General features: G+C 47.3%; 1 pseudogene; it reads right to left on the bottom strand.

Moving 5' to 3' along the window:
- LOC137148204 (nuclear GTPase SLIP-GC-like) overlaps positions 1-22,186 on the bottom strand; it is a 41,171-nt pseudogene that overhangs the window by 17,584 nt on the left and 1,401 nt on the right.

The following is a 22,186-nucleotide window of genomic DNA, read 5'->3' as shown; positions in this document are numbered from 1 at the left end:
ATCCAAAGCTGTCCCAGCCGTACCACCAGGTCTTGTGTGGAGTTGAAATTCTCAGCCAGCAGGACAATGCCGAGAGCCTCTGTCACGTAATCCATTAGCAGCTGCTTCTTCTCTTTCAGATAAATATTCCTGATGTACTCTCTCAGCTTGGGGATCTCTGGAATAGCACAGATAGGCAGAGTTAGGCCTGGTTTATACCCAGGATGACCTAGATACGGCACTCAGGGCTGTGAAAATTTTCACACCCTCTGTGATGTAGTAAGGTCGACCTAACCCTCACTGTAAACACAGCTAGGTTGACAGCCCTGTGTGGGGCACGAGAACTGCCCGTCCACCCCCTTCTGACAGACGCCCCGCCTCTTCCTGCCGGACCCTGCCCAGGCCCCTGCAGTGGCCAGAGAAGTCCTGCCCCAGATAGTCTGAGTCCCAGGCCCCACTCCTGCCCAGGATGCCAGCCCAGGTCAGCCCCAGGCCCACAGTGCTGGGTCAGATCAGGCAGCCTTCGAGTGCCAGGCCTGAACGCCACAGCGCTGGCCGGAGTGCTGGCCCAATGCCCACCCCAGCTCCAGAGCGCCAGCCAGGGCCATTGGCTCAGCAGTATCATTGGCCTCAGACACGTTGTATAAGGAGAAGCTAAAGCATCTCCCGCGTAAGCCGACAAAAAGTTGTTCTGAACATGTACACTGGAGAAGCTGTACCCATGTTGGGCACTACTGATGTTAAGGTGGAGCTCACTGGACAGATGGCTAAACTGCCACTGTTTGTAGTGGAAGGCAGTTACCCAGCCTTAATGGGAAGGTTATGGCTTAGGAAGAGCCAGCTGAACTGGGCATAAGTGCACAGGATGGCTAAAGAAGAAATAGGTCTGACAGCTGTATTACAGAAACATGCTGCTGTTTTGGAGAGGACCTGGGAAGTATGAAGGGAATCACTGTGAAATTGAACATTAAGCCTGACAGCCGACCAAAATGTCTGAAAGCCAGAACTGTGCTATATGCCATCAGGCCAAAAGTGGAAGTGGACCTGGAGTTCCTGGTAAAAAATGGAGTCCTAGTAACAGTTACCCACAACCCCACTCCTTCCAGTATTGAAGAAAGATGGCTCCATTTGGATTTGTGGGGATTTTAAGGTCATTGTTAACCAGGTGTTGGGTGCAGAGCAATACCCTCTTCCTCGAATCGATGACCTCTTCGCTGACTTGCATGGTAGCCAAAAATTCAGCAAGATTGATCCGAGTCAGGTGTATTTACAGATGCATGTCGATGGGAAGTCCGAAGAGCTGTTGAATATCATGACACATAAAGGGCTGTATCGATACTGTCGCTTTCCCTTCGGAATAATGTCTGCTCCAGCTTTGTTCCAGAGGACTATGGACCAGATCTTAGTGGCTTGCCAGAAGTCCAGTGTTATCTTGATGACATCCTGGTCACTGGCAAGAATGAGGAGGATCACCTTAAGAACTTGGAGGCTACCCTACAAAGACTGGAAGAGTATGGCCTATGAGTCCACAAAGACAAATGTGAATTCTTCAGCACTCTGTTGAATATTTGGGACATCTCAGATGCTACTGGCCTCTGTAAGGCTCCTGCAAAAATCATGGCTATTGTGGAAGCTCCACCTCCTCAAAACGTAAGCCAGCTTCACTCTTTTTTAGGGCTATTGGACTATTATGGAAAGTTTATTCCACAGTTAGCAACACTATTAAAACCACTACATGAACGCCTTGACCAGAACAAGGTCTGGAAGTGGACAGAACCTGTGATGTTGCATTTAACAAGGCTAAATGCACATAGCTAAATTCAGAGGTTCTGACGCATTTTGATCTGTCCTTACCTCTACAGCTGGCCTGAGATGTCTCCCCTTTTGGAGTGGGAGTGGCCATGTCACACATTTTGCCTCAAGAATCTTAAGCAAAGCAGAAACTAACTATGCCCAAATTGAACGTGAAGCACTGGGAATTGTTTTCAGAATTCGGAAATTTCACCTGTATCTGTTTGGATGGAATTCACATTTCTCACCAACCATCGACCTCTAACATCAATTTTTGGACCATGCACAGGCATTCCACCATTGGCTGCTCGTCGTATGCAACGATGGGTATTGTTGCTTTCCACACACACATGAGATCAAATATCGGAAATCCACTCTGCACTACAATGCAGATGGTCTCTCAAAGCTACCTTTACCAGTTAAACATTAAGATATTGGCTAGAAAGAAATCTACTTTAAACAGGTAGAGAACACACCCATCACTGCTACTCAAGGAAAGAAGGCAACTCGCATTGACCCAGTACTATCCCAAGTAATGGACCTACTGATGCATGGAACATCTCTACAGGACTCTCAGGTCTCACCTGACCTTCTTCTCTACATTTCCAGGAGGATGGAGTTATCAGTCCATTCTGGTTGCTTGTTGTTGTGCGTCATTATTCTGCCATTACTGAAATCACAGATATTAGCACAGCTACATACAGGTCACTGTGGAATAGTGGGCATGAAAGAAATTGCACAAAGCTACTTTTGGTGGCCTGGCCTGGACAGTGCCATTGAAGAGAAGGCAAGAGCTTGTACTTCATGTCAGAGTGTGAGGAACGTGCCTCAGTTGGTGCCCCTACATCCTTAGGACTGGCCTGAAAACCCATGGCAGCATATTCACGTTGATTTTGCTGGCCCATTTGAAGGAAGCATGTTACTGGTTGTTGTAGACGCCCACTCTAACTGGCCAGTAGTCTCTGTAATGCCGTCCACTACTGCTGAAAGTACTATACAGAAACTGTGTGAAATCTTTAGCTGTTTCAGTCTGCTGGAATAACTTGTGAGCGACAACAGACCACAGTTTGTCTTTCAGGAGTTTGAAAATTTTAAGAAAGCAAATGGGATACCTCACATCACTTCAGCACCGTATCATCCATCCACCAATTGATTAGCAGAAAGGTTTGTGCAGATCATGAAACAAGCTTTAAGATCTGCAAGGGGACATTCGTCTATTCAAAAGTGTCTGGACACCTTCTTACAGAAACACACCTCATGCTACGACTAAAGCGTCCCCGGCCTTTCTAATGATGGGACAACAGCTGCGCACTTTCTTTGATCTGCTTAAACCCGCCAAAGCACGACAAGTTGTGCAACGTCAACAACAAAACCAAGTCATCAGATGTGCACACAGAGCAAAAGACCGAATCTTCAGTCCTGGACAGCCTGTCCTAGCTTGGAACTATGCTTCTGGATCTAAATGGGTCTCTGCTACAGTCATAGCCCAAACAGGACCAGTTTCCTACATTGTCCAGTGTGGAAACATGAAGTTTGTCACAAAGACAGTTTGAGCATGTAGCTGAAAGCTACGAGGCAGTTAGGAATGTGCTGACCGATAAGTGTGGTCAGCTAGGCGTGGACAAAGTTTTCTCTGAAGCTAAATAAGATAGCAAACTGCTCAACTGTCTCTTTCTTTTGACTGAAGTCGTATTTTTCCATTTTAACAATGAGCTATGCGCATACCTTCCCTTGTAACCAAATATGGAAAGTTCCTTGTATATATGACACTGTTTGTGCAAACTCACCATTATTTCTTCTTTTTATGCATGCTTAATGCACTTTGCTGTATAACAATGACTTGGTAATAAGTCTATATAATAACCCTCACGCGACGCAGATCGGGGATGCAGTTTAGCTGAAGCTGTTGCCCCAGGTAATTACCTTGTAATAAAGGTCTTTTCCTTGCCCACCCAAACAGAAGTGAAGACTGTGTTTTTTTCAGCACCAGACTGCAGATGACCTCACCTGGCAGCGGCACATAGATCAGTTGTTGCCAGGTCATACATATCCCAAAGACACATCTCCAGTTGAACTGCCTGATCTCACCATTACAGGTGAGATGTCAAGTCAAGAGTAACCCATTCTCGACTCCCCTTCTCCATCCACCTCTGCAGCAGATTCAGCCCCCTCCCCTGTTCGAGCAAATACAACATCCTTCCCTGTTCGCGCTACAAGTCCTGAGCTCATTGTTAGCCCCGCACCAATAACACCTTATGGTGCAAGAACACCAGAAGTCTGCCGTAATCCACCTAGAGAGAGAAGGCCTCCTCAATGGCTGGATCTTTAGCTAGGGCAAACCCACATTATGGGGCAGAATAATCCCTGGGGTTTAACCAGAAAATGAGGCAGTCTACCCTCATCCCTAGTTTAGTGATTGTTCTGTTAAATGGGCGTTTTCATTAGGGGAGGAGGAATATGTTGTGTATTTTGTGTCTTGCCTTATTGCCTAGGTTGCTGTAGCAACAGAGTTTAGCTTGTTGCCATCGCAATAGAGTTAGACTATTAGGGGATAGTTCAGCCAGTCCTGGCTAGTTTTAGTGTAGTTCAATAAAGACTTTTCATGGGTTTGCATCTCTCTGTGTTCCTTGCTGATTTCTCTCTGAATACAAGTACTTTCCAAGGATTTAACATAACAGTAACCTACTCCAATGCTTCACCACCCTCCTAGTGAAAAAGATTTTCCTAATATCCAACCTAGACCTCCCCCACTTCAATTTGAAACCAAAACCAGTCCCAGCACCGACCCCTGGGGCACTCCACTTGTAACCGACTGCCAACTAGACATCGAGCCATTCATCATCATCCGTTGAGTCCGACAATCTAGCCAGTTTTCTATCCATTTTATAGTCCATTCATCCAAGCCATATTTCTTTAAACTTGCTGAAAAGAATACTGTGGGAGACTGTATCAAAAGCTTTGCTAAAGTCAAGGTATATCACGTCCACTGCTTTCCCCACATCCACAGAGCCAGTCATCTCATCATAGAAGGCAATCACGTTGGTCAGACATGACTTATCCTTGGTGAATCCATGCTGACTGTTCCTGATCACATTCCTCTCTTCCAGGTGCTTCAAAATGGATTCTTTGAGGACCTGCTCCATGATTTTTCCAGGGATTGAGGTGAAGCTGACTGGTCTGTAGTTCCCGAGATCCTCCTCCTTCCCTTTTTTGAAGACGTGCACTAGATTTGCCTTTTTCCAATCATCCGGAACCTTCCCCAATCGCCACGAGCTTTCAAAGATAATGGCCAATGGCTCTGCAATCACATCAGCCAATTCCCTCAGCACCCTCGGATGCATTGCATCCATCCCCATGGACCTGTGCATATCCAGCCTTTCTAAATAGTCTTGAACCTGTTCTTTCAGCACTGAGAGCTGCTCACCTCTGCCCCATTCTGTGCTGCCCAGTGCAGTAGTCTGGGAGCTGACTTTGTCTGCGAAGACAGAGGCAAAAAAGAATTGAATACTTCAGCTTTTTCCACATCATCTGTCACTAGGTTGCCTCCCCCATTCTGTAAGGGTAGGAACAATGTGGCAGGGACTGTCTCTTATGTGCAGGTAGAGCAACTAGCAGCACAGAGCCCTGACTGTGGTTGTGGCCGCCAGGTGCAATTGTAATACAAATAATAATAATAAATGTAATCCCCACAGTTTGGGGAAGAGCTTCTGCACATTTAGATGCTGCTTGGAACCAAATTCCTGCACCTGTGAAGTTCACCCGTCACCAGTAAGAGATGCACATAGGAGATGCAGAATAAGTGTCTTGCACAATGAAATCTTAACAATTCATGTTGAAAGAACAATTGCATGTTACCTGTCTCTTCCTTAGTGAGATACTTCTCCCGCCAGTATTCTTTGGCACTGACTGTGTAAACTAGATCAGGCTTGTGTAGAATTTCTGAATCACTCGGCAGTGTTCTCTAAAAAAATCAGAGAGAGACTATTTAAAAAGTGGGGTTATTGAAGCAGCTTTAAAAAACCCTATTGTCGCTGCCTAATTCCACCCCAGTTAGCGCAATAAGTGATGCAATGAGTGTTAATTTAATCAGTTGTGCATCCTCAACCTACCCATTCACATCAGAGTCCAGTTCAAAACTGCACTCCCTCACTCCCTTTAGCAGCATACTCCTCTGTCTCATCACACAATCTCACCGTTGTTGGTGCAAGAGCTTCTTCCTCTGCATCTTCTGCCACTAAGAACAGCTTCGTGAACCTATCTGCCTCAGCAGTGTCCCAGCTCATCTCTCTTCCTTTCTGAGGCCTTGTTTCCTCTCTCCCTACGTTACCGGCTTTGTTTAAGCAATGCTTTGTGCTGCAGACAAACAGTGCATCTTCAGTTCCTAATTCTGTATTACTATGGAGCGATTTGATGTGGGTTGTCAATTTTTCATTCAGCAAACACCGAACTGAGGCTCATCTTTGTCTATGCATTGACTTTATCGCTTGGATCCCTTGTTTATGACTCAGAATCAAATCAGAGAGGATGGTCAGCTCCAAACACACAGGTTTTTATCACTTGAGGTAAAGGAGAGCTCCCTAATGGAGTTTTCAGAAGTGCCTAACAAGGTTAAGCAACTAAATCCCATTGAAAGTTTATGAGAATTAGGCAGTGAAGACCGAGATAGATCTGGCCCCAGAATTCATTAGGACTTGGAACTTTGTATGTTAACACTGAGGTTTTTATACTATAATTGAGACCATCTAGAAGTCATCACATCTCATGGGAAAACACTTGCTAATAAATATTAATCCAAGGACCATCACATTTGCTACTGAAATATAATAGGAATAGGTTTCCAATAACTGGAAAACCCACAGTTATATATTTTACCCTGAGTTTTGTCTTCATTCCACGGCTTTTCTTCACTTTCACTGTTGTGTTCCTCTTTAAAATGGCATCATGTTTGGTTTCTATAGGTTTCTACATTTGGAAAGGTAACGAAAGTTACTATAGGTAGTACCCCAAAATGCTCCCACAGTTTTTGAAGGCAGCTGACCCCATCTAATCTGGTTTCCAACAAAACACAGGATAATCTTTACTCACAAATTTCTACATCAAGCCCAGAACTTCTGTTTGAGCTAGAGCAGATCTTTTAGGGCTTGTCTACATGAAGCAGTAATGTCAACTAAAGGGATGTGAGTTCTAGAGCCTACTAACATGTTGCACATGAATTAGTCCTTGTGGACCCTGCCGGCCTGGACTAGAAGTTCCCTAGTGTGCTTTTAACATAATGCTGTTTGAAACAGCACTACGTTAGTGAGAGTCAGCATGAATTTGTCAAAATCAAGTCATGTCAGTGGAATTTAATAGCTTTCTCTGACGGGGAAGAAGCCTTGTGGATGGGGAGAAGTGGTAGATGTGGTTCATCTTGACTTTAGTATGGTTTTGATTCTGTCGCACATGACCTTCTCATAAACAAACTAGGAAAACAGCCTCGATGGTGCTAACATAAGGTGGGTGCATAACTGGTTGGAAAACTGTTCCCAGAGAATGGTTATCAGCGGTTCACAGTCAAGCTGGAAGGGCATATCGAGTGGGGTCCTGCAGGGTCCTTGGTCCGGTTCTGTTCAATATATTCATAAATGATTATAATAATGGCATAGAGAGTAAGTACACTTAAAGTCTGCAGATGATACCAAGCTGGGTGGGGTTGCCAGTGCTTTGGAGAATAGGATTAAAAGTCAAAATGATCTGGACAAACTGGAGAAATGGTCTGAAATAAATAGGATGAAATTCAATAAGGACAAATGCAAAGCACTCCACTTAAGAAGGAACAATCAGTTGCACACGTACAAAATGGGAAATGACTGCCTAGGAAGGAGTACTGCAGAAAGGGATCTGGGATTGTCGTGGATCACGAGCTAAATTTGAGTCAACAGTGTTGCAAAAAAAGCAAACATCATTCTAGGAAGTATTAGCAGGAGTATTGTAAGCAAGACGTGAGAAGTAATTCTGCTCTACTCAGCACTGCTAAGGCCTCAATTGCAGTACTGTGTCCCATTCTGGGTGCCACATTTCAGGAAGATGTGGACAAATTGGAGAAAGTCCAGAGAAAAGCAACAGAAATGATTCAAGGTCTAGAAAACATGACTTATGAGGAAAGAGTGAAAAAATTGGGTTTCTTTAGTCTAGAAAATAGAAGACTGAGGAAAGACATAACAGTTCAAGTGTATAAAAGGTTGTTACAAGGAAGGAGAAAAATTGTTCTCCTTAATATCTGAGGACAGGAAAAGTAGCAATGGCTTAAATTGCAGCCAGGGAAGCTTAGGATGGACATTAGGAAAAACTTCCTATGGGGTAGCTAAGCACTGGAACAAATTACCTAAAGAGATTGTGGAGTCTCCATCATTGAAGGTTTTTAAGAACGGGTTAGACAAATACCTGTCGAGGATGATCTAGTAATTACTCAGTCCTGCCTTGAGTGCAGGGGACTGGACTCGATGACCTCTCGAGGTCCCTTCTTGTCCTACACTTATCAGGGACTTCAATCACCCTGACATCTGCTGGAAGAGCAATACAGCAGAGCACAAACACCCCAGGAAGTTTTTGGAGAGTGTTGCAGACAATTTCCTGGTGCAAGTGCTGGAGCAACCAACTAGGGGCCGTGCTTCTCTTGACCTGCTGCTCACAAACAGGGAAGATTTGGTAGGGGAAGTAGAAGTGGGTGGCAACCTAGGCAGCAGTGACCATGAGATGGTCGAGTTCAGGATCCTGACAAAAGGAAGAAAGGAGAACAGCAGGATACGGACCATGGACTTCAGAAAAGCGGACTTTGACTCCCTCAGGGAACTGATGGGCAGTATTCCCTGGGAGGCTAATATGAGGGGGAAAGGAACCCAAGAGAGCTGGCTGTATTTTGAAGAGACCTTATTGAGGGCGCAGGAGCAAACCATCCCGATGTGCAGAAAGAATAGCAAATATGGTAGGCGTCCAGCTTGGCTTAACAAAGATGTCCTTGGCGAACTTAAACACAAAAAAGAAGCTTACAAGAAGTGGCAGCTTGGTCAGATGACTAGGGAGGATTATAAAAACACTGCTCGAACGTGCAGGAATTAAATCAGGAAGGCCAAAGCACAATTGGAGTTGCAGCTAGCAAGGGACGTGAACGGGAACAAGAAGGGTTTCTACACGCATGTTGCCAAAAAGAGGAAGATTAGGGAAAGTGTGGGCCCCTTAGAGAATGAGGGAGGCAACCTAGTGACGGAGGATGTGGAGAAAGCTGAGGTACTCAATGCCTTTTTTGCCTCTGTCTTCAGAGACAAGATCTGCTCCCAGACTACTGCACTGGGTGGCACAGAATGGGAAGGAGGCGAACATCCCGCAGTGCTATAGGAACGGGTTCAAGACTATTTAGAAGGATTAGACATACACAAGTCCATGGGGCCGGATGCAATGCACCCGAGGGTGCTTAGGGAGTTGGCTGGGGTGATTTCAGAACCATTGGCTATTATCTTTGAAAGCTCGTGGCAACAGGGGGAGGTCCCTGAGGACTGGAAAAAAGAAAATATAGTGTCCATCTTCAGAAAAGGGAGGAAAGAGGATCCAGGGAACTACAGACCGGTCAGCCTCACTTCAATCCCTGGAAAAATCATGGAGCAGGTCCTTAAGGAATCCATTTTAAGGCACTTGGAAGAGAGGAAGGTGATCAGGAATAGTCAACACGGATTCACCAAGGGAAAGTCATGCCTGACCAACCTGATTGCTTTCTATGATGAGGTGACTGGCTCTGTGGATGTAGGGAAGGTGGTGGATGTGATATACCTTGACTTTAGCAAAGCTTTTGATACTGTCTCTCACAGTATTCTTATCAGCAAGTTAAAGAAGTATGGGTTGGATGAATGGACTATAAAAAGGATAGAGAACTGGCTAGAGCATAGGGCTCAACGAGTAGTGATCAATGGCTCCATGTCTAGCTGGCAACCGGTCACAAGCGGAGTGCCCCAGGGGTCGGTCCTGGGGCCGGTTTTGTTCAATATATTCATTAATGATCTGGAGGAAGGGGTAGATTGTACCCTCAGCAAGTTTGCGGATGACACTAAGCTGGGGGGAGTGGTAGATACCCTGGAAGGTAGGGATAGGATACAGAGTGACCTAAACAAACTGGAGGATTGGGCCAAAAGAAATCTAATGAGGTTCAACAAAGAAAAGTGCAGAGTCCTCCACCTAGGAAGGACGAATCCCATGCACAGCTCTAGACTGGGGACCGATGAGCTAGGCAGCAGCTCTGCAGAAAAGGACCTTGGGGTAACAGTGGATAAAAAGCTGGATATGAGTCAGCAGTGTGCCCTGGTTGTCAAGAAGGCTAATAGCATATTGGGCTGCATTGGGAGGGGCATTGCCAGCAGGTCGCGGGAAGTGATTATTCCCCTCCATTCGGCATTGGTGCGGCCGCATTTAGAATACTGTGTCCAGTTTTGGGCCCCCCACTACAAAAAGGATGTGGACAAGTTGGAGAGAGTGCAGCGGAGGGCAACCAAAATGATTAGGGGGCTGGAGCACAGGACTTATGAGGAGAGGCTAAGGGAACTGGGCTTGTTTAGTCTACAGAAGAGAAGAATGAGGAGAGATTTGATAGCGGCCTTTAACTACCTGAAAGGGGGCTCCAGGGAGGATGGGGCTAGGCTGTTCTCGGTGGTGGCAGACGACAGAACAAGGAGCAACGGTCTCAAATTGCAAGGGGGGAGGTCTAGGTTGGACATTAGGAAAAAGTTTTTCACTAGGAGGGTGGTGAAGCACTGGAATGGGTTACCTAGAGAGGTGGTGGAATCTCCATCTTTAGAGGTTTTTAAGCTGAGGCTTGACAAAGCCCTGGCTGGGATGATATAGCTGAGGTTAGTTCTGCTTTGAGCAGGGGGTTGGACTAGATGACCTCCTGAGGTCCCTTCCAATTCTAATATTCTATGATTCTATAGGATTCTATGTTAAAGCCCACAGGGAACTTCTAGTGCATGCTGGCAGGATGCACATGGACCAATTAATGAGTAGCATGTTAGTGCACTTTAGAAATCACACACACCCCTGTAGTCTACATTACTGCTTTGTGTAGACAAGCCCTTAGAAAGATTGCCAGTCTTGATGTAAAGACTCCAAGTGACCATCCCATCCTAGGTAAATTGGTTCAATGATTAATTACCCACACCGTTAACATGTTTTGCCTTATTCATAGTCTGAATTTATCCAGTTTCAGATTCCAGCCACTGGATCCTGTTAGGTCTTTTGTTGCTAGATTTAAGAGTCATCTGCTCTCGGAAATCTCTTTCCCATGTAGGCATTTGTAGTTTGTGATCAAGTCACCTCTTAACCTTCTCTTGGCTAAATTACATCCATTGAGCTAACTGCGAACTATCTAAAGAATTAAACAGCATTATTGCTTTCAACAACATTCATTTTGTTTTTGGTTCATGTAATTTAAAACTATCTTATCTTAAGCTGCTTCTCCCAGGTTAGTTAGTGAGGCAGACATTGCTACATGAAACACAAAAACCAGCTCTAGTGGAGTTAATTTGTATTGTAATCGGAAGCATATCTTCAGCTCCTAATTTGCTCTTTTTCTGCCATTTTACACTGGGCAACAATCGATCAAGGCTTGTTTTGTCTGTGAACTGATTTTAGTTCTTTGAACCCTTGTTTATGATTCAGAAATAAACCATAGAAGGCTAGAAAAGAAGGTCTAGTGGTTACGAAACTAGACTGGGACTAAGGAGATCCAGACTGGATTTCCAGCTCTGCCACAGACTCCCTGTGTGACCTTGTAGAAGTAACTGAATCTCTCTGTGCCTTTGTTATTAACGCTGCCTAAATTCTAATATTTTGCATTCCTCGGGGCTCCCATGTTGAGGGACAACCCTACTGTTCCCATTTTACAGATGGAGAAGCTAAGGCACAGAGAACTGCCAAGGAATACACTACGAATCTGTGAGATGGGATAAGAACAAGGGACTTCCTGGCTTTCACACCACTGGACCAGGCCGCTCTTAGGATATTTACCTGATTCCAACGGATGATCTACTTCCTTTCTGAACTACAAATGCTGATAGCTCTTGTAATTTTATCCTGACTGTGAGCTAAACTGCATTTTTCTTAGCCACACAAGGCGAATGGGGGTATTCATGTGTGGAGTGTGAGGGATAACATCAACTTCAGAAGACAAATCAGTTACCTCTAATTTTCTTTATGGAGCGTCTTCAATTTTAAGATTATATCTTTTCTTTTTCTTTAAAAAAAATCTACAAATACTCACGTTATTCACTTTTCTTACCCTGGAAAAAAATGAAAAGGACACATTTAACCAGGTTTGACAAAAATCCAGTCATGCCTCTTGCACATAAATCTGTGCAGGGGTTTATTGGAAGGTGAAAATATACAGCCTGGAAAGTGGGCTTTAGCGTGTTCATAGACATTGCCAGCCTGGATCAGACCCAAGGTCCACCTAGCCTAGCATCCTGTCCCTAGCAGTGACCAGCACCAGGTCCTTCAGTGGAAGGCACAAGAATCCCTGTAGAGGACAATTATAGACTGACCTGTTTCTTCCTAATGCCTGTGGTACAGAAGTGAATTGGTGGTTCACAGCTCTTGTCACGCCTGACATACTGGCTCCCCTTGACACACTGATTCTCTTATGGCTCCAATGTTACTTTTGGAAGAAGAGGATCAGAGTTCTATCCCTGCTACTGCTGTGAAGTTCTGAGTGGCTAGGGCAGGTGACATTGGTGAAGTGTTGGGTGGTGAGAGATTGGATACATTCAAATGAAAAGACTGCTATGGCAGATTTCATGTAGTTTAATTGCAAAATAGAGGATGCTTTTCAATCCTCAGCTCTCACGTTCAGTGCCTGCTGCCGACTCTCTCAGAAGCACAGTGTTATACACACAGATACCTATACTTTCATCCTGTCTAGACCAGAGGTTCTCAAACTGCGGGAGGGCCCCCCTGAACTGGGGGTGCAGAATATATTCTAGTGAGGCCATGAGAAGCTTTAGGAAAAAAGAAACTTCCTGCGCACATTTCACCCACAGTGATGAATAACTGCAAAGCTGATTCCTCCAGACATATAAAGTCCTCAGATGGTGCTGTGCAGCTGACTCTAGATGGCGCTGTGCATTCTGGTGGGTTTCTGTTACGCTTGCATAGCGTTATACAAAGTTGTTGCCATCTGCCCGTTAATCCATTTGCTACGACGCAGTGTGCACATTTAATTGTAAGCATCTTCGCAGTTTTGCTTTTGCTCTTATTATGATGAATCGTTGGGTCTGTCTGAATCAATGCCTTACTGAATGTCATGTTTAGTGAGATTTGCATGTTGATTTATTTTTTCCCTGTATATGCACTTGTGTGGCAGAAGGGTGGGTGTAAACTATTACTAGACGCAAAGAAGGGAGGCGTGATCAAATACGTTTGAGAACCACCGGTCTAGACCAAGACTGTTGTTGGACACTGAAAACACCAGCCAGAACAAATGCCAGATGCTTCAGAAGCCGATGGGTGAACATGGACTGGCTGGGAGATAGAAGGAGGGGCTGCAGGCGGAAGACGGGCAGACAGACTGTACATCTCTGAAGTAAGGACTTTCACACTTCCTGAAGCCCGGGGATAGACTATTTCACTACCTCAGGTATTCATCCAGATGCAGCTTATCAGACTTGGTGACCACCAGAGCGATGTCGCTGCACATCCCGCCTTGGTAAGCTTTGATGCTCTCAGTCAGCAGCACTTCATGCACTTTGTCCCCCACAACTCGTTTGATGTCGCTGACAACCCAGATGACTGAACATTTATTGATGCTCTTAAGGAGAACGGCAGAGAGAGAGAGAGAGAGAGAATGAATTATATCTGGAAGGGAAAAGGCAGCCAGGCTCCATCCTGCAACACGCGGAGCACCCTCGATTCCCCGCTGACGGCCATGGCAATGGAGAACGCTCCGTCTCTGCAGGATTGTGTTAGCAATTTGAGCCCCTCATTCAAGCCCCCCAGCTATGATGCATCTGTACCATTCAGGACAGCACTAGCTGGAGGTTCGGAGTTGACCTCTAGGGATATGTCTACACAGCAATTAGAGACCGATGGCTGGCCTGAGTCAGCTGGCTTGGGCTGTGGGGCTGTAAAATTGCTGTATAGACATTTGCATTTGGAATGGAGCCTGAGCTCTAGACCCCATGGGAGAGGGGCAGAGTCCCAGAGCCTGGGCTGCAGTGAACGTCTACACGGCAATTTTACAGCCCCATGGCCCGAGCTGGAGTTAGCTGACTTGGGCCAGCTGCGGGCGTGTAACTGCTGTGCAGACATTCAGTGGGATAGCCCTAGGGGAGAGAAGAAAAAGGAGCATGTGATCTTTGCAGGGTCTGCACTTCAGAAGAAAACCATCAGTCTCCCAGTGACGTGCAGAGGTGCTATGGGCCTGTGATGCTATGGGAATCCAGCAGCAGCAGTGATCCAAGCTGGGAAGCACCGTTAGCTAATAGCAGGGGTGCACCTTCAGGTGCTGATTCTGTCCATTGCTCTAAAGCCTTCCCCAGGCCCCAGAACACATTGCCCTCTCCAGAGCTTTGCTCCCTTTGTTACACTGGAATAGTAATGTTAGAATCAATGTTTAAACACTCTCCAGCCAAATCATGTCTCAGCATTTCCCCCCACACAGCGCAGAGCTGGCAAGTCACCTCTTTCCACATTTCATCCCTTTTGCTGTTGTAATCTCCTGTCCCGGGAATATCCATAAACACGACACCTTCCGGAATCACATCTGACTTCGGAATCGTCACTTCCACGTATTTGATTAGTGGCCAGAGTCGCATCTTGGTTCCCACGTCATCCTGTGCTGGTTCCTCCACATCCTTGTCATTGTCACACCGGATATAAGGGTCCAGTTCATCAGAGAGTTCTTTTGCCTGGCACACAATAAATAAATCAAACTCTGCCCCTCTATGGTGATAGGACCTTGAAGTCCTCTGTGAACAGTAATGAATTGAACAACCTTCCACTGGGGGCGTTGTGAGACCAAGTTTCATCCCGCACTATTCATCCCCCACTGCACAATCACCCATTTCCTATCACTGTCTTGAATCTCTCCCCTCCTACTTTTGGTTCTCTGATAAAAGAACGACTGGATGGTAAATAGTTTGAGAGCCACTGCCCTAATTCAGCAGTATGAGTCACACTCGCACGTAGAACTTATAGAATTGTTCAGCATTGTTGACTTCATATAAGTGATGTCACAGGAAAAACAATGTGGAATTGATTTAGCCGATGACAAGAAGCAATATTTCCTTGCTTCTCCTCCCGGCCTGCCCCTCACCTACGTTCACTGTCTGAAACTGGGCCGTACTCACTTAGCCCTGCTACTCCAGGACCCACCTTGCACCCATGCCTCCCCCTGCTCTAGCACCTCCTTCCCCATCCTATCCCTGTCTGGACCCCACCTATCCCCTCCCCTCCCCAGCCTCCTCCCACTCTGGACCCACCCTCTTCACCCATCCCCCCACATAAGAACTGCCATACTGGGTCAGACCAATGGTCCATCTAGCCCAGTATCCTGTCTTCTGACAGTGGCCAGGGCCAGGTGCTTCAGAGGGAGTGAATGGAACAAGGCTCTTTATCTAGTGATTCATCCCCTGTTGTCCACTCCCAATTTCTGGCAGTCAGAGGTTTAGGGAAACCCAGAGCATGGGGTTTGTCCCTGTTCACCTTGGCTAACAGCCATTGATTGACCTGTCCTCCGTGAATTTATCTAGTTCTTTTTTGAACCCACAATGGTCTTCTAGATTTGGAATTTATGAACAGACACTCACTCACCTGCGCTGCTTTGAGTTGAATACATTTTGAGGCAGGGATATTTACTAGTAGCTTCGCACTCAATAGATCTTCGTAAGATCTGGCTTCAGCATCTTTCCCATAGAGCGCTCGAAGCTTTCGAACAGCTTCACCTACATCACCCTCCTCGTCCCCTTCTTCCTCCTCCTTCCCTTCTTCCTCCTCCTCCTCAGGTTTCTTCACAAGCTCTACCAGATTCTTCAGTTCCTCCTTCCATTCCTGCCAGGGCAAAGCAGGGCAAACAGGCCATTATTATCGTGGGCATTTGAGCGCTGGGCTGGGAGCTGGGCCAGGTTGTTATTATGGGATAATGCAGGTGCTGGGGCTGGATTTGATCAGGGTTGTACAGGCAGCGGTCGTGGATGTCAGTAGCGATGGGGGTGTCTGGAGCTCGGGCTGGGTGGGAGTGGTGTAACAGCAGTCCAACTAAAGTGACTGAAGAGCTGTTTTAACACTGAGCAGAGGGTGTGGTAGGGGAGCTGAGAAGTGGCTCAGTGCTGCAGGAGAAGGTGTGGGGAGCAATAGTGCAGAAGCAGCATGAGTGGTTCCCTGGATTGTGCAGCAGACAAACCAGCTGTGGTTCCAGCAGCGGGAATCCCCTCTGGCCAACTGCAAGCGAAGCAGGGAGGGAAGTGCTGTTGCTTCCTCCTGTCCACTCTGGGCCTCCTAAGCAACAGAGAACCAGCCCCAGCCCTGTCCTTAGAGCACATGACTTCCTTCCTGGAGCCCACAGCCATCATCAGGCAGGAATGAGCCTCAATGTAAGAAGCAGCCAGCAGGGGCCATGTGGGCCAGGCAGCCAGCCGCCCTCTCCATAAGACAGAGATTCACTGTGGAGGGGGCAGGGCTACACACCGAGCAGCCAGGATACTCTGCTAAAGAACACATCTGTCCCATCCCCTGTGCCATGCAGAGGAATCAGCCTTGCCTGTAGTGAGAGAAGGTGAATTTTTGCCTCGTAGTTTTCACCCCGGTTGCTGACTTGCACCATGCAAGAGGTGCAGGCTTCACGGTCTGACGCTGGCAGGAAGAACTGGTGCTCGATGATGGCATTCAACAGCGAGCTCTTCCCGGCCCCAGTACTGCCAAAGAGCCCGATGTAAATGGGATCCAAGGAAGACTTGTCCTTCAAGGGGAAGAGATGGTCCCTGAGGAGGAGGGGAGAGGGAGGGAGGGTTAAACAGAATCATGTATTTGGAAAGGGCCAGGCAGCTCCCTTCCTCACAAACAGAGCCCCATTGCAGTCAATGGAAAGATCCCCCCCCTTCTCCCTCCCCATCTGATTTCAATGAACACTGGATCAGGCTCCGCCACTGTTAAGGTTTGGCGGGATGGACAGACAAGTCTTAGCACCAGATGCCATGAACCAAGGCCGAGAGCGGCTACAGCTGGCGAGGGTGTGAGGAACTCTGGGTTACGCCCCCAGAAGCGGAAGGTCTGTGTCATGGGTGTGTGTACCCCACGATAGCCCAACAACCAAAGGGTTAATCCAGGCACTGCCAGCCGCTGCTGCTTGGCAGACCAGCAGAGTGAGCATGTTGGAGAAAGGAACTCCCGTCATCAGACTGCTCCAGAGCTGCCCCGGGACACCACCTCAGAAAGGGGCAGCCGGCCAACAGAGTGACGAGCTGCAGACGCCCAAGGGAAGGTAGGAAGGAAGGATCTCAGGGCTCTGTCCGAGTCAGCAAACCCTGACTCTCCTTGTCTAGCTGGAGGGCTCTGAGCTGGAACCCAGAGGACCGGGTGGACCTGGATTTCCCTGTCAGCTCCCCGCCAGACCTGAGAGCAGAGAGGGGTTCCAGGTTCCTGCACACCAGGAGTGGACAGACAGCCCCGCTGAGCTGAGTGAGCCAGAGTCATGGCTCTCTCCCCGGTTTGGCCGGTGCGGGGGCATCTTTGCACTGACGCAGCACCTCCCAATCTGACTCCGGTTTGTGTAATGGTTGTGAGTCCTGGGTCCGACCATCGTAAGCCCGGGTTTACAACATCATGTGGATGCACAAGCGCAGGCTTGGAAACCCCTAGTCTCTAGGCATGGGTCAGGTTTACTACATTGCAGACATACCCTAATGGCCTTGATCTCCCCACATCATCCTGCTGGGGGGCAGGGTTCACCCTGGCTGGAAAAGGCAGTGGGGCCTGATCTCAAACTGGGAGCATCCCCAGGGAGCTGTGTAAGCCCACAGCAGCCTGCGCAAAGGTCTTGTGCCATCACACCAGCTCTTTGCTCCTCCTTGGTTCCTGAGCAGCAAGAGTCTATGGAACTTGCACCACTGGGGATGTCCCCCCGGCTGCAATTTTCTCTTGGAGCCCTGAGCAGGGACCTGTGTTGAGAAGATACCTGCAGTGGTGTTATCTTCTCCAGCAGCTGTACACAGCTGGGGGAATGAACAGGCCATGCAGCAGGGATATCCCATAACTGCAGGGTCCTTATACTTTCCTCTGAAGCAGCTGGTGTTGCCTCTGTCAGAGACAGGACACTGGGCTAGCGGGAATCATAGAATCATAGAAGATTACAGTTGGAAGGGACCTCAGGAGGTATCTAGTCCAACCCCCTGCTCACAGCAGGACCAACCTCAAGTAAATCATCCCAGCCAGGGCTGTGTCAAGCCGCAGCTTAAAAACCTCTAAGGATGGAGATTCCACCACCTCCCTAGGTAACCCATTCCAGTGCTTCACCATGCTCCTAGGGAAAAAGTTTTTCCTATTATCCAACCTAGATCTCCCCCACTGCAACCTGAGACAATCGCTCCTAGTTCTGTCATCTGCCACCACTGAGAACAGCCTAGCTCCATCCTCCCTGGAACCCCCTTTACAGGTAGTTAAAGGCTGCTATCAAATCCCCCCTCATTCTTCTCTGCTGCAGACTAAACCAGCCCAGTTCCCTCAGCCTCTCCTCATAAGTCCTGTGCTCCAGCCCCTCATCATTTTTGTTGCCCTCCGCTGCACTCTCTCGAACTTGTCCACATCCTTTTTGTAGTGGGGGGCCCAAAACTGGACACAATACTCCAAATGCGGCTTCAACAATGCCGAATAGAGGGGAATAATCACTTCCCTCAATCTGCTGGCAATGCTCCTACTAATATAGCCCAATATGCTATTAGCCTTCTTGGCAACCAGGGCACACTGCTGGTTCATATCCAACTGCTTATTTACTGTAACCCCCAGGTCTTTTTCTGCAGAACTGTTGCCTAGCTCGTCGGTCCCCAGTCTGTAGCTGTGCATGGGATTCTTCCGTCCTAAGTGGAGAACTCTACACTTGTCCTTGTTGAACTTCATCAGATTTCTTTTGACCCAATCCTCCAATTTGTCTAGGTCACTCTGTATCCTATCCCTACCTTCCAGGGTATCTACCACCCCCCCAGCTTAGTGTCATCTGCAGACTTGCTGAGGGTGCAATCTACCCCATCCTCCAGATCATTGATGAAGATGTTGAACAAAACCGGCCCCAGGACCGACCCTTGGGGCATTCCGCTTGTGACCAGCTGCCAGTTAGACATGGAGCCATTGATCACTACCCGTTGAGCCCGACGATCTAGCTAGCTCTCTATCCATTTTATAGTCCATTCATCCAACCCATACTTCTTTAACCTGCTGATAAGAATACTGTGGGAGACCGTATCAAAAGCTTTGCTAAAGTCAAGGTATATCACGTCCACCGCTTTCCCCACATCCACAGAGTCAGTCACCTCATCATAGAAAGCAATCAGGTTGGTCAGGCATGACTTTCCCTTGGTGAATCCGTGTTGACTATTCCTGATCACCTTCCTCTCTTCCAAGTGCCTTAAAATGGATTCCTTGAGGACCTGCTCCATGATTTTTCCAGGGATTGAAGTGAGGCTGACTGGTCTCTAGTTCCTGGATCCTCTTTCCTCCCTTTCTTGAAGATGGACACTATATTTGCCTTTTTTCCAATTATCAGGAACCTCCCCCAGTTGCCATGGGCTTTCAAAGATAAAAGCCAATGGCTCTGAAATCACATCAGCACACTCCCTCAGCACCCTCAGATGCATTGCATCTGGCCCCATAGACTTGTGTATGTCTAATCCTTCTAAATAGTCTTGGACCTGTTTCTTTAACACTGCGGGATGTTCACCTCCTTCCCATTCTGTGCTGCCCAGTGCAGCAGTCTGGGAGCTGATTTTGTCTTTGAAGACAGAGGCAAAAAAGGCATTGAGTACCTCAGCTTTCTCCACATCCTCTGTCACTAGGTTGCCTCCCTCATTCTCTAAGGGGCCCACACTTTCCCTAATCTTCCTCTTGTTGGTAACATACCTGTAGAAACCCTTCTTCTTCCCCTTCACGTCCCTTGCTAGCTGCAACTCCAATTGCGCTTTGGCTTTCCTGATTTAATTCCTGCACGTTCGAGCAGTATTTTTATACTCCTCCCTAGTTATCTGACCAAGCTGCCACTTCTTGTAAGCTTCTTTTTTGTGTTTAAGTTCTCCAAAGACATCTTTGTTAAGCCAAGCTGGACGCCTACCATATTTGCTATTCTTTCTGCACATCGGGATGGTTTGTTCCTGTGCCCTCAGTAAGGTTTCTTTAAAATACAGCCAGCTCTCTTGGACTCCTTTCCCCCTCATATTAGCCTCCCAGGGGATCCTGCCCATCTGCTCCCTGAGAGAGTCAAAGTCTGCTCTTCTGAAGTCTGGGGTCCGTATCCTGCTTTTCTCCTTTCTTCCTTTTATCAGGATCCTGAACTCGACCATCTCATGGTCACTGCTACTTAGGTTGCCTCCCACTTCTACTTCCCCTATCAAATCTTCCCTCTTTGTTAGCAGTAGGTCAAGAGAAGCACGGCCCCAAGCTGGTTGCTCCAACACTTGCACCAGGAAGTTGTCCACAACACTCTCCAAAAACTTCCTGGATTGTCTGTGCTTTGCTGAATTGCTCTTCCAGCAGATGTCAGGGTGATTGAAATCCCCCATGAGAACCAGGTCCTGTGAACTGGAAACTTTCCCTAGCTGACTGAAGAAAGCCTCATCTACCTCGCCCTCTTGGTCTGGTGGTCTGTAACAGACACCCACCACAACATCACCCTTATTGTTCTTGCTTCTAAGCTTAACCCAGAGACTCTCACCTGGATTATCTCCGGTTTCATATGGAGCTCAGAGCAATCATAGTGCTCTCTTACATACAGTGCAACTCCTCCACCCTTTCGCCCCTGCCTGTCCTTCCTGAAGAGGGACCATGATCCAGTCTGTGTGTCATTTCCTATGGTGCTAGCAAGAGACAGGTCTGTATCCAAACCCTTCAAATGCACGAGGAGTTCAGACCTAGATCTGCACATTGAGGTGGGTCTGTCCATAGAGCAGGTAAGCAAAGACCTGTGTGAGCACAGGCTGTGGTGTCTAAATCATTGGACTTTAAGGGACAAACTGGGCTGCAGACTCACCTGAGATATTTAATCTCGTACGACATATTTTCCTGGGGCGGAGAGGCGGTCAGCTTCTCGTACATGATGTTCACAACTTTCCTGATCCTGGATTCCATATTTTCATCTGGAAGGAGGATACAATTACATGCTAGGGTTGGAGTCAGCTCTCACCAGCTAAGCTGCATTGTGCCAACTCAGAGCAAGAAGGGGAGACCTCCCGGGAAAACCCAGGGTGAGATGGCAGTGGTGATTCAATAGATGGCCCTTCATCCCCCTGAGCCAATGTCCCAGCATGGTGCTGGCGGGTGCTGTTCTGCTAGTGCAGTAGTTCTCAACCTGCCACCTGCAGACTGCTTGAGGCCCAACCAGCGCACAGCTGTGGCCCATACGAGATCCTCAGGGCCATACAGGCAGTATATATATTGTGTGGATCTGGCCCACATAACAAATAGAGAGCTGCGTATGTGGCCCACAATGGTAAGTAGGTTGAGAACTAATGTGCTAGAGGCTATTTCAGGTTAGCTTTCAGAGTGAGGTCCACTGGGGCCAATTGCCAAAGGCTTCGCTGTTCTTTACAAGTAACTCTTGTCTCAGACCTGACAACTCACTGCATCTAATACCCCATTTTCATGGTATTTATCCACAATTGGTAACATGTGAGATCTCTACTGGACGTTTGTAACTTATCGATACTTATCATCATATTGAGATGATGTGTTCGAGTGATATTTAATGAATAATGTCAGTATATTGAACATTGGTGCCCTTGGGTCTTGGAGTGAAAATGAACCATATGTCTCAGCGATGGCCCAGTCAAGCAGGAGGGAGTGTCACCTTTCCCAGGCTAGCCAATTATGTAATGTGTTGCTTAATTGTTTACCTTGCCCTAAACTCAGAAAAGTCAATGGAAAATCATCAAAGACAAACTATAAACCTTGAAACCGCTTGGCAGTAAAAAGTAACAATAGGGCAGTGAGGGATGGCCCGGTCTGTGAATAAAGACAAAGGACTGATTCCGTAGATCACAGGATGAGTGGGGGTGGGTCATGGAAGACTTGGTCCTGGCTACCTGGGACTAGCAAGCACTGCGAAAGACTGAACTTTGGGGTGAGACTGTACTCTAGTAGCTAGGAAAGTGGCAGCTATTAATAAGTGCAGGCCCTGTCGTACAAAGAGAGCCTGAGACACGAG

The sequence above is a fragment of the Emydura macquarii genome, unplaced genomic scaffold, assembly GCF_026122565.2.
Source record: "Emydura macquarii macquarii isolate MOO-44397 ecotype Brisbane River unplaced genomic scaffold, CSIRO-AGI_Emac_v2 contig_596, whole genome shotgun sequence".
Lineage (NCBI taxonomy): Eukaryota > Metazoa > Chordata > Testudines > Chelidae > Emydura > Emydura macquarii.
This window is presented reverse-complemented; position numbering and strand designations above follow the sequence as displayed.